Raw genomic sequence first — 8,787 nt, 5'->3', positions numbered from 1 at the left:
ATGGGGTGGTATGGGCCATCCTCAAGTTTGGCAATACGTAAACGTCAACGCGCTGTCTCCTGCGTACACACTACACGACCTGGCCTCCGTCCAGCATACTGACTGCCCGCTATCGAAATGCGGGGCCGCGCGTCGTACAGGCCTGCAGCAGCAGCAGACGGACAAAGAGAGCTGGGCCTATATACATTTGAATATAAATCCGCGGCCTAATTGTGAGTGAAAGCCACCATTAAAGTGTGGCAGCAAGTGTTCACGTGTGCGCAGACAGAAGAAAGGGTGGCAGTTCGTGTGCCGGCACTGTGCGCCGTTCCCCGCCCCCTGGGGAAGTGTGGGGAGGGGGGTGGTCCTGCACGCGCGCGAGTGCTGGCAGCTGCTCGCACATATACATGCGCACACACACGCACGCACACACTCACAGCTCTGTGCAGGCACATAATCGAGGCGCGTGCTCCCGCCGAATAACCGCCACGCAGCTCAGTTCGAGTCCCCCTGGCCCCCAACTCCACCCTCTGCACTCGGACCGGCGGGGAGAGGCCCGTGTGTACGCGAGCTGCGCGCAGCAACAGATAGTGCACGCACAACGGCGCCGCCGTGTACGTCATTACGGCACGCCACAGGTGGCCCTACGATTGCTCCCTTTTTTTTCTCCACGCTTGTACTTTCGATTGAATGTGGGGAGACAAAGACCTGGCAAATGCCCGCGGGCTGTTATAGAACGATATGTTTTACTTTTTTGCGTTATGTTTTAACAGTCGGTCAACTGGTGGGTGATCTGAATCGGCCCATTGTTGCTCAGATCTGGCAGTCTGTGGTACAGCAGGCAGTCGAGGGCTCGAAGTGATTCGTGCGAAGAACGCGAGGGTAACCCGTGTCACTGATGCGCGATAGTGCCGATGCCTTCCACCTTAGAAAGAGCGGATCTTGCATAACAAAACATGGAAAGCATATATGTTGAAGTAAGTACTCCGAGCTTTCGAAATCCTTAGGTTTTACCATCCCATCGACGGATCCCAACTTCGAATTTGAGAATGGACCTTCTCGGAATTTGCCGTAACCATGGAAATCGAAAATGTAAATGGCCGGACGGGGATTTGATGCGCCGTCTTCCCCCGTATGAGTCCACTGAACAATCTTGCTCGGTTCTCTCGACCTCGAATTAAGTAGTTCAAATTTTGGTTATAGATAAGATACGAGACGGCTCAGGTGAAAATTGATGACCGGAGTTATGTCACATGAGTACCCATATGAAAATAGAACTAATGGTCTATTAAATGAGTGATTAGTGTGACTGACAACGCCGCAAAAATCCCGTGATCATTTCTCATTAGGGAAAGATCTGGAATTGAAAAACTAAGTCCCATTTCCCCGCGGAGAACTGAAAAGTTTCTTGGATATGTTGGCTCAGTTTTCGTAATCTGACAGCAATCATCGTTGGAGGTATGGCAATTCGTCGGGTTTATTGTGAACCAGGTCGGTAATGGGTCTCGCTATTGGTTTCCAAGCGATGGTTAAGGTACTGACACTCTGATCTGTCGTAGCGCTGTTGAAATCATACCGAGACATCCAGACATGGTTGTTCTTCAATCGAAGCTGAATGTCGCGATGACTTCTTCTTTGAAACTTTTCCTCTCCATCCTAGTCCATTCCGAGTTTGTTGTCCGCCCCTTTTGACTTCGTAGTAGATGCCAAGTAGAACAGTTCAACCAAATGATGAGGTACTATGGCAAAGAGTAATGTCCGTATTGTACTTAGGACAAGGCTCTCGAAAGTTCGATGTACTTACTTCAACATGTATGATTTCCATGTTTTGTTATGCAAGATCCGCCCGAAAAATTTTGCCCAAGTATTTTGAATACTGTTAATCAAAAATACTTAGTCCAAAACAAGAGGAAGAAAGTCACACAAATGTATCACAGGAAATAACATTTTCAATTGCCTGTAGGCTGACTGTCAACTAATAGAATTGCACGTAATGTCATTAACGTAAAAAAATCCCCAAAAATTATAGAACGTCCTTTTTTCGCTTCTATGAGTCGTATAAACTAATTCCCTTAATTATCGCCGTACACTAAATTGTGGAATATCCATGTGGTCAAAATGTGTAGGTCATGAAACTTACTATAGTCAAACCTGTTGGAAGAACATCCACAACTGAGCATTATAGCAGAGGTTGAAAATACCGCTTTTGTTGTAAATTACTTTATTTTCACACGACCTGTTTCGTACTGGAGCCCATCCTCAGGTGTCGTAGTTGTGCTGTGGTCCCCGAGCGCCGCATATACCGGGCGCGGTGTGTTGCCTATGAGCACAATGCGCCTGGTACACGCAGCGCTCGGGGACAACAGCACAACTACGACACCTGAGGATAGGCTCATAACAGTCCGAAACCGGTCGTGTGAAAATAAAGTAGTGCGTTATTTCAACCTCTGCTATTACTATAGTGTTAGATACCTTCTACTGTATTGTTGATAATTTCAGTAAATGATTCTCCTTATTGAAAACAAGTTATTTTCGAACATATGTGTACATTACATTCTTCCTAGTCTTGATGCGAAAATTTTGTCAAGGATTTTTGGTACTCTGTGTATAATGAAAATTTCAATACAAGTGGAGGTGAACCGTACGGGAAAATGTTCAGAGAACGTTGCATACTTCCTGAACCCAAGTGCCTATCGTGGCATCTACCGGGAAATGCTGTATGGATGCGGAGTCCAGTTCTCAGCAGCTCTCTCTAAATTCCACAGCCACACTCCTGCACACGCTGTTTGGACGAATGTCTTAGACTGTGACTAGAGACTGTCTCTGTTAATATCTACCAAGAACTTCGACCATCAGCCTACACCCTCATAAAGAGTAAAAGATTGGTCTTAGAAAAATTCAGTTGCAGAAATATTTTTCTGAGGTAGCTACATTTTTATAGGCTTTATTCTTACTCTATGTCTGTAAGAGCTACAAGAATTTAATAGATTTTACCGACAGTCTTAATTGTTCACATGCGTCACGGGAACCATCTGCCACCCGGATGTCAAAGCATCGCGAAGTCAGTACCAATCAACCGAATGGTTAAAATGCAGTCCTCCAGATTTTCCAAAATTTCATCAACCTATCTTGGTTAAGGACACCCCGTATAGGACCATCTTCCGACGTGTTTGGGTGTTTGGATGTTAGATACCGTCAGCGAGTTGCACTCGTGTATTGCTGCAGGGAGCGTTTTTTGTGCGGAAGAATTGCGTTAAGACAGCAATGCAAGGTACCCTATGTGTCGTTAATAAAATTAAGAGGACCGGAAATTAGTGCAGTTTCATTAGCTCCGCAAGTGTACACCACTTACATGTGCGAATAACAAGTTTACGAAATTCCCAACAGCAAGAGAACTTTCGTTTACGCGGTTAACATACAACAAACTGAGGCCGCTTTCAGATACACGTCACAGACGATTTTGATTAAAACACAAATGGAAAGGAAATGCTTCCCTGGTTCTGTAACAATAGACAGCAAATCCCATTGATTGAAAAGAAAAATAAAACATGATCTTTATTGCCCACATCGTCCAGCCATTTGACATTCACTGCCGTAGTAGGAACTCTTGCAGACTTTTCCATGCTTTACTGCCTTCATCTATAAGCGCACACGTTCGTCTAATGTCTTCTGCCCATCTCCCACGTATTCCTCCTATATTATTCCATTCTTATTGTAATCCATTTTTCAGGCACGCTTCAAAACTTTATAGATCAAGTTTTCACATTAGATGTTGAGATGTACTTACAATAGAAGCGCACAGCAATATGTAACCAGAAAAGTCATCAGTCTTGTGACTGGTTTATAGGGCCCGCCACGCATTCCTCTCCTGAGGCAGCTTCAGGATCTGCAAATTTACTACAGAATGTCTATGAATTTTATTGGTGACATGGTAGCCCAAAGCTGATCCTTTTTCGGTTCTGGATATCCCACTTTCCTCATGTAGTCCAGTTGGACGTGTAGATTCATCTGTGTGTCGTTCACTAAATCAAAGCAAGGTCTCTACAGCATATATTGCTGAAACTGCGTGTAAATCTTTCTTGTGACGTAGGACAAATAGCGCTGGTCCGATTTTGGGCATTCACTTTACTCCGCAGGTATTCTGAAAATTATTTTGCAAGTCCTTTGTATTACATTCAGTCACTGAAATATGATTCACCTTCGGGTGTAATCGGAAAAAAGCAAAAAAAAAAAAAAAAGAAATGGATATCATGTAAGAAATGGAAGTTTTCATTCATATTAGAAAGCATGCTAATAATATTCTTAATGACGTAACCGAATTCAAGAACTCAGAATTCTTCAATAGTCCTTCTACATGTACAAACCCCTGACGATGACCAGAACATGTTCTAAACGCTTTAGTATGTTCACTTAAACATAAAAACAAATAAACGTGACTCGTCGCAGAAATAAAAAATAAGTAATATCTGCAATTATAATGACTCTATATTTGGTGTGAAATCTGCATAGAGAATCTTCACGCGGTGGTGGTACGAAAGTTAGAATGCTACATGTTTTGTGTGTGCCTCGTAAACGAATCGGGAATGTTTATCTCATCCACTAATTCATACAACGTTACATTCCACTTCCGTTCGAGCTGGGGGCAACAGCTGCGCATTTTCGCTGTGTGGGTGTGTTTCCACGAATGCAGAGAGCAATGGCACCATGACGTCAGTTACGAATTTCGGTAGCCACGTGAGAATCGCTAGGGACGCAGCTTTGTGTGGGACCCGAAGCCGCTACACACACACTTACACACTCACACACCACACACACACACACACACACGCACGCACACGGGGAGATGGGCTGTGAAACAGTGGCGCAGCGGGCAGAGGGATCAGGAGGGAATACGAGAAAGTAACAGTCGAGAGACAGCAAGGCCGGGCGGGATAATCAGAGAGCGAGGCGTGGGGAGCGCGGGCACAATGCGTGGGAACAATGCGGCGAGGCGAGGCGAGTGTGTGTGTGTGTGTGTGTGTGTGTGTGTGTGTGCCGGGCCCAGGTAGAAGGCAGGGAACAACACATGCCGCCAGATGTTCGCCCCCTCCACGCGGCCGCTGCCACGCGTCGCCCCCACCACGCCGCCCCGGGCCTCGCGCCGCACCAGGGCTGTACACTGTAGAGGGTTCAGCCGCAGCCGCTGCCGGGGCCTTACGTAACGTAGCGCTCCCACGCTCCGACACCCGACGCGCCAGCATGCGAACGCGCCGAGTTCGTCACGTTCCCCTTAAGGAGCGAGTTCTCGGTTTACATGAGTACTACTGCTGTTCTCGAACCGTGGCAGAACTGAACTTCCCCCAGTAAGACGGAAACTAAAGTCAATACACCCCTCACCCCCCAACCAAACGTGGGTCCAAAAAGTTTGTTGCTGGAGAACGGATTAATAAATAATTGAAGAGGTGCGAGTAGGACTCGCGCACTGAGGGTTCCGTACAAACTTAATATGAACATACTTGCACAAATGCACTACGTCTTCAGGCCACAAGTGGCCATCGGGACCATCCGACCGCCGTGTCATTCTCATTGAGGTTGCGGATAGCAGGGGCGTGTGGTCAGCACACCACTCTCCCAGTCGTTACGATGGTTTTCTTTGACCGGAGCCGCTACTATTCAGTCGAGTAGCTCCTCAATTGGCATCACGAGGCTGAGTGAACCCCGAAAAATGGCAACAGCGCATGGCGGCCTGGATGGTCACCCAGCCAAGTGCTGGCCTCACCCGACAGCGCTTAACTTCGGTGATCTCACGGGAACCGGTGTATCCACCACGGCAAGGCCGTTGCCAATATGTACATTTTTTTTATCAGAGTGTTCGGAAATTCCGTTACAGACTTTTTAAGGCCTCTAGAAGGGAGTCAATGCATAATATTTTGAATAGGAACCCATGTCCGGAAACGTCATCCAACGCCGCTACAGGGCGTCGAAGTCACAGGCTCCGGGGCCCGTAAATGCGTGTATATACACTTAAACGTCAAAGAAACTGGTGTTGGCATGCGTATTCAAAAACAGAGATATGTAAGCAAGCAGAATACGCCGCTGCCGTTGGTAACGCCTATATAAGACAATAAGTCTCTGGCGCAGCTGTTAGATCGATTATTGCTGCTAGAATGGCAGGTTATCAAGATGTAAGTTAGTTTGACGTGGTGTTATAGTCGGCGCTCGATCGATGGGACACAACATCTCCGAGGTAACGATGAAATGGAGATTTTCCCATACGATCGGTTCAAGGAGATTTTCCCATACGATCGTTTCAAGAGTGTACCGTGAATATCAGGAATTCCTGCGGCCAGAAAAAGATCATGCAAGAATGGGACCAACGACAACTGAGGAGAATCATACAACGTGACAGAAGTGCATCCCTTTCCCAAATTGCTTCAGATGTCGGTGCTGGGCCATCAACAAGTCTGAGCATGTGAACCATTCAACGGAACATTATCGATATGGGCTTTCAAAGCCAAAGGCCCACTCGTGTACCCTTCACGACTGCATGGCACGAAGTTTTAACGCCTCGCCTGGACCCGTCAACACCAACCCTGGATTCTTGATGACAAACTATGTTGCCTGGTCAGACGACTCTTGTTTCAAATTGCGTCGAGTGGATGAACATGTACGGGTGTAGAGACAATCTCATGAATCCCTGGACCCTGCATACCAGCAGGAGACTGTTTAAGCTATTGGAGGGTCTGTAATGGTGTGCAGCATGTGCAGTTGGAGTAATATGGGACCCTTGATATGTCTAGATACGAACTCTGACAGGTGACACATACATAAGCATCCTGTCTGATCACTTGCGTCCATTCATGTCAGTTGTGCATTCAGATGGATTTGCGCAATTCCAACAGGACAATGCGACATCCCAAAAGTCCATAGTTGCTATAGAGTGGCTCTCCGTGAACACTGTTCTGAGTTTAAACACTTCTGCTGGCAACCAGTCTCCCCAGATATATATATATATTATTGAGCATATCTGGCATGCCTTTCAATGTGCTATTCAGAAGAGATCTCCACCCCCTCATACTCTTATGGATATATGAATAGTCACGAAGGATTATTGATGTCGGTTCCCTCCAGAACTTCTTCCGACAATAGTCGAGTCCATGCATGCCCATTGGGCCCTACATGATACTAGGCAGGTGTGCCAGTTTCTTTGGCTCTTCAATGTACAATCACTAAGGATTCTGTCTAGTCCTTTAACGAAAGCAGACGAAGAGAGATTCAAAGCAAATGGCAACCGTTTGAATTGATAGCATTTACTGAAAGCAAGAAATGCCATATATTTCTGGCAGTCAGGTTGGAGGATTATTTGCCAGAAGCTTGTTCTTAAATCGATCGTGGAGAAAACAGTGACTCCATGGAAGTTTTGTAACAGCTCTTCTGGTGTTTCTGGTCTATCCATTTCCAGTTCAAGTATCATGTTCATTTGGCATGAATCTATCACAGGGCGAATTGAGCCAACTTGTTTCTCAATCACATTGATTGGATTATTGTACGTGGAGGTCACTGGTTCAATAATATCATCGTCCACCATTTTCTTAATCTCCAAATAGACTTTCTGCCACTAAGCCAGTAGAATGATATAGGGAAGCACAAAAAATTGTTGTGGTCCTGTGCCCAGAAGGCATATTCGAAATTTCTAATTGCACCTATCTTTGTTAAGAGTACACCTGTGTTCTCTCTTGACAGACTCTCCAAACCCTCCTTGTTGCTCAACATGCAGGCTATTGCACTGTGTGTGATGCTGACCATTGTCATGCGAGGTGCCGGAGCTAGCAGTGTATTTAACACTAAATTCTTCTAGAATCTTCATATGGAAATGATGCTCTAAGCCCCCCTTATTCTAACTCCGACTTTTGCTGTTGCACATGGATTAAGAAGAAACGCGAACTGACTGTAATCGACCCTGCAAGTGGAGTAGAAAAGAGTTTGGCACCTGCAATAATTTAATTGGATAGAAATAAATTGGATAAACGGAAGTTTCATTAACGTAGTGAGAAATGAAAGGGTTGCTCTACTGATTAACAGAATGAAAGTTCTGTTCAAAATAACAATTTGATTTATTATGACTAAACTCAAAATAATAAACAAAACACAAGAAACATTTACATTAAATCAAACTGGATACTCAAATAAATGCTATGAAGGTGAAGTTGTCCATAAACTATATTGTGACATTTATGAAAAAGTGGTATGTGGAGCCAATTCCTTGCAACTCAAATCTCAAGAGAAACACCCAGCCAACCCAACATTAATAGCTGCTACAGTAGTGATAACTCAGACAATGAACACCCAAGACAGAACAAAGTTAGAAAAGACGAACAGGCGCGCTCAGCTGAGCTCTGATTATCACCTAGCAAAATTCCCTGATCTGCCGGTGCTGCAGACGTACATTACCAAGCTGTCTTCCTAACTGCAAGGACACGATCTGGCATACCGGAGGCGATGGCTGGTTGCTTCGACGTCTCGTCGTGGTTATGATAATGTCGCGAGTATAGCTCAAACAAATTCTCCTATTGCTCCAGACTAAAGACTTCCTAGAAACACAAATACGCCTCTGAGGGAGACGAAGAGGGCTCGCTACACAATCACTGAAGGTACAGTGAGTGATTTTGACAAGAGAAGTCACACAGTAACTCCAGTACAGTCAACTTAAGCCAAACCTGCTCAAGACGGACAACGTAGCCTGCTTGTACGCAGAACGCTCAGTTGCCAACTGTACTCGGAAAGTTACATTGAAGTTGAAACTTCAGCAACTTCGTCAAACAGTTACAA

General features: G+C 45.5%; 1 pseudogene; it reads right to left on the bottom strand.

Annotated features, from left to right (window-relative positions):
- Positions 1-5,684: 5,684 nt before the first annotated feature.
- On the bottom strand, positions 5,685-5,802 carry LOC124607646 (annotated as a pseudogene).
- Between the last annotated feature and the right edge of the window lie 2,985 nt (positions 5,803-8,787).

This window comes from Schistocerca americana, chromosome 3 (genome assembly GCF_021461395.2).
Source record: "Schistocerca americana isolate TAMUIC-IGC-003095 chromosome 3, iqSchAmer2.1, whole genome shotgun sequence".
In the NCBI taxonomy this organism is placed as follows: Eukaryota; Metazoa; Arthropoda; class Insecta; order Orthoptera; family Acrididae; genus Schistocerca; species Schistocerca americana.
The sequence above is the reverse complement of the archived record's forward strand: the minus strand, read 5'-3'. Positions and strand labels throughout refer to the sequence as shown.